The 4,403-nt window shown below is 35.0% G+C and overlaps 1 non-coding gene across 1 annotated transcript; it reads right to left on the minus strand.

Moving 5' to 3' along the window:
* Positions 1–4,022: 4,022 nt before the first annotated feature.
* On the minus strand, positions 4,023–4,129 carry LOC131178134 (small nucleolar RNA R71). The gene has a single exon (XR_009147267.1). It is a non-coding gene; the product is annotated as a small nucleolar RNA R71 (small nucleolar RNA).
* Positions 4,130–4,403: the final 274 nt, after the last annotated feature.

Here is a 4,403-nt window from a genome sequence, read left to right on the forward strand (position 1 = left end):
CCCTTCTTTTATTTTCTTTTCTTTTCTTTTCTTTTCTTTTCTTTTTTATTAATTTCTAGAGAATGAAGTCACATGGCCTGGTTTTGAGGGAGATATGTTACCAGCTTTCTCTTTTAAACAAATAAAATTCACTTTTGTTGATCTGAAAACACTAAAATGTTCTCCTCCTCCTCATTCTACAAATACCATTTGTACAACTCTAAACCATTTGCTCAAATCAATCTTTTAAGGCTTACTTTCTTTCTCAACCTCTCTTCATTTCTCTCTCTAATTTCTTGCCTTTCAGGCCACTATCCATATCCTCTCACTGCCAACACCCCTTCTTATCGAAGGAAGCATAAATTTTCTGGCCATCCTTCCTCCCCTCCTTCCCTTATTCTTCTTTCTTTCTTTTTTTCCCTTTCTTTTCCTATTCTTCTTTTAATTTCTCTTCTTTTCTTTTCTTTTCTCTTCTTTTCTTTTTTTTTTTTAATTTATTTCTAGAGAAGGAAGTCACGTGGCCATGTTTTGTGGGAGATATGTTACCAGCTATCTCTTTTAAAAAATAAAATTTATTTTGGTTCTTATGTTCCCCAAAAATCTTATTTTCCACCTCAAAACATCTAAAAATTTTCTTATAAGTCCAATTTCAAATTCAACTTTCTCGCCAAGAGCTTCTACAAATTGAATCTCTAATTACTAATATATCCACTATTATTATTTCAAAAAAAAAAAAAATTAAGGTGTTACAAACCTAGTACTGAGGAGTAAGAGATAGTAATAATTAAGGGTTTCGGCTAAGTAAAATGGGATTAGAACTTTGGTTTGTACTAGTTATGGTTAATATGTTAAATATTAAGGTGAGTAAATTTCCTTTCTCTTTCTTTATTAAATTTCTTATTGTCTAATTTTTGTAACTTTATAGATTGTCATGAGGTTTGTAGGTAAAGTTTTAGAAATTTAATTAGAAGCTAAAGAAACTAATAATGAATTGAGAGTTAATTAAATTCTCTCTTTAAGCTAGTGTAAAGTAGAAATCATGTGCAAGACATTAATTAGTGAGTTTTGAGATGTAAAATTTTTTATTTAGTGATATGAATATACATAATTCATACTTATAATTGTTAATTAAATCGGAAAGATACATGTATTGCCCTATAGTTAACTTTGTGCTTTTGTTGTCTCCTAATTGTGAAAAGAATTACAGAATTGAGATTTTACTGTGGAGTTTATTCATTGTAATCCCTTATGATTTGTAAAAGTAACTGGTGAATTATAAATGATGTGGTAAATAGAATTACTAAATTTGATGAATGAATAATAAACGAGTTTATTAATTAGTTACACAGTTAGAGTTTCTTTGTTATGCCTCTATATGGATTTTATTCAAATCGTCTACAAGTGCTCTTGAATACATGAATATTATAATTGTTGGAAATGGTGGTGGATTGATAATGTGAATATGCAATGGGATGAAAGGTATAGGACTATACTTGCCTCTAAATTGTTACGCAAGATAACTTGGTTATAACTTAAATTGTCAAACTACTTGTTAAACTACAAACAACAAAAGCAATACTTGGTCTAGTATAATGAATAGCATACAATCAAACTACCAGTTGCACTAGCAAAGTCTATGTGACTTATAGATCTTTCCGAATTTTTCACTAATTTGTTAAAAACATCAAGTGGAGTATTAGCTTCTTTAATACCCAAATGATTAAACTTGGAAAGAATCTTATCAATTGATATACTTGAATTGTATAGATGTTTTTAAGCACATTTGTATAATATCTCATAGCATTTAGGCAAGTATTTTCAGGCATAGTAGTTGATTTCATTAGTTTTTGTAATTTCCTTTGTCAAGCCCTTAATCCCATGTTTTCTGCATCATTTCAAGTGTTTGGGTGAAGCTCCACAGTATAAGAGTGCAAAAGGAAGCTTGGAGAGGTCAAGAGATTGAGTATTGCTGCTGACACAAAGTACACGGGTCGTGTAAGCCAAGCCCCAGACCCGTGTAACCTTTTGCTATAAGAAAGCTAGATAGCCAATGGAGAAACAAAAGTGCACGAGTCATGTAATTAGACCCGTGTAATCTACAGGGACCCATATAAGTCTCTGCCGGGCACAAGCTTGAAGAACCTTATGGGAACAAAAGTACACGGCTCGTGTAACCAGGCCCGTGTAGTTGGCGCAAACCCGTGTAACTCTCTGTGCCAATGCAAGACTCCGCAGTTCCACTCTAGCAAGTTACACAGCCCTAGGCCGTGTAGTGACACATGGGCCGTGTACTATGCGGCTAGTTTTATAACTCGAATTCCCGCTCTTGTTTTCTGATTCAAATGAGACCCCTAAAGCCTTTTGGACTCAAAATGACCTAACCCTAGAGCAACCAATATAAATAGAAGAGAAAACATCAGAAAAAGGAGGCTCTCTTTTATCTTTTGACAACACTTTTGAGGAGTTTTGAGGGAGAGAAATCCACACTCTGCACTCTCTCCATCCATCTCGAGGAGAGAAACATCAGTACCAAAAGGAGTTTTCTAGCTGAAGCTCCACAAGATCAAAGTTGCAAACTCTCTTCGATTCCTTCATTTCATCTCCATAGATAGATTTTTATTGTTTTATTTCTTCTACATGATTTTCTTTTTACTGTTTTTACCTTTAATCATGATGTTTGCTGAACTCACCATGAGTGGGTAGTTTTCTTATTCTGGATTTAGGAGAGTAATGCTTGTAATTATTATTATGGATGAATACTAAGTTTTATTTATTGGATTTCAGATTCATTCCTTGATTTAATTTCTTGTGATTTTAATGCATGCTATGTGTTGGTACCCACTTAGCCATGATTGTAGATGTTAATTGAAGGAATGAAAGGTGAAGATTAATATTAGAAAATCAAGATCTTGAACTTAGGAATTCTAACCTAGACATAGATTGATACCTTTGTGGAACTTCAAAATTGGTTAAAGATCTTAAAGGATTTTAATTAATTTGATCACCATGAAAGTTGGGTTTGAGTTAATTAGAATACACCCTAGGTGCCTTGAGAGAGGATTTAGGATAACTTAGGACTGATCTCCATCAAGGAAAATGATCCTCAATTCAGTAAATAAACGAGATAACATCCCTAGTAAGATTCAAGTGTGAAATCTTAATTCTAGAATTGTTTCAAATAAATCATTTTGTTTTAAGTTTACCATTCTAGTGTTTAAGGTTAACAAACTTCATTCCCTAAGTATTCGATAGCCTAAACAGTCAAAATTACTGTGTAGATTGGTGCTTATTAATCAAATTCCTCATAGGAACAATACTCTACTCATCAGTTTATTACTTGTTAGCGATCCGTGCACTTACGGGGTTGTAAAACCAGTGAAACAAGTTTTTGGCGCCGTTGCCAGGCATTTTTGGCTTTAGTAATATCAAGCAATAGGCAATTTAGCTGATTTAGGCAATTATATTTGTTATCTAATTTTATTTTACTGGTTGTATTTCTCTTCTTTTCTCTCAGGTGCCCGATCTGGTATATGACTAGAACAAGGCTAGAAGAGGAAATTTTGGACTGTGATCCGGAGATAGTTAAAACTCTGAGAGCCATCAGAAGGGAAAGGAAACATCAAGAGCACAGTCAAGGAGATCCTAAAATTCCAACCATGGCTGATAATAATGATAGACCAAGATTCTTGAGAGATTACGGAGCTCCATCTGTCTAAGGATTTTAGCCCAGTGTCACTAGACCCACAGTGGAAGCCAACAACTTTGAATTAAAACTAGCATGGCTCTAAATGATTCAACAAACCCAGTTTGCAGGTTCACCAACAGAAGACCCACACTATCACCTCCAGTACTTTCTTGCCCTATGTGACACATTCAAGATGAATGGAGTGTCTGATCAAGCAATAAGACTCAGAGCATTCCCATTCTCCCTTCGGGACAGAGCAAGGAAGTGGTTACTTTCTCAACTGGCTGGAACATTCACCACTTGGGAAAATCTCTCTCAAGCTTTTCTAGCAAGGTATTTTCCACCTGCAAAGACTGCAAAACTGAGGCTTGAGCTCAACACCTTCAGACAAAAGGAAGGAGAATCACTCTATGACGCATGGGAAAGATATAAAGACCTGCAGAGGGAATGTCCACACCATGGCATAGGGGATTGGCTATTAGTGCAAAATTTTTATAATGGGTTACTACCCTCTACAAGGAGCACAGTTGATTCAGCTGCAGAAGGTGATCTAATGGAGAAAATAGTGACACAAGCACTTGAACTTCTAGAAAGGGTTGCATACCATAATTATGAGTGGTCAAATGAAAGAGGAAATGCAAGGAGAACTGCAGGGGTCCTGGAAGTAAATGCCCCAAGCATGATAATTGCTTAATTTGATTAGCTCACAAAGATACTCAAAAGAATGCAAGCCAACGCA

Source organism: Hevea brasiliensis, chromosome 2 (genome assembly GCF_030052815.1).
Source record: "Hevea brasiliensis isolate MT/VB/25A 57/8 chromosome 2, ASM3005281v1, whole genome shotgun sequence".
NCBI lineage: Eukaryota > Viridiplantae > Streptophyta > Magnoliopsida > Malpighiales > Euphorbiaceae > Hevea > Hevea brasiliensis.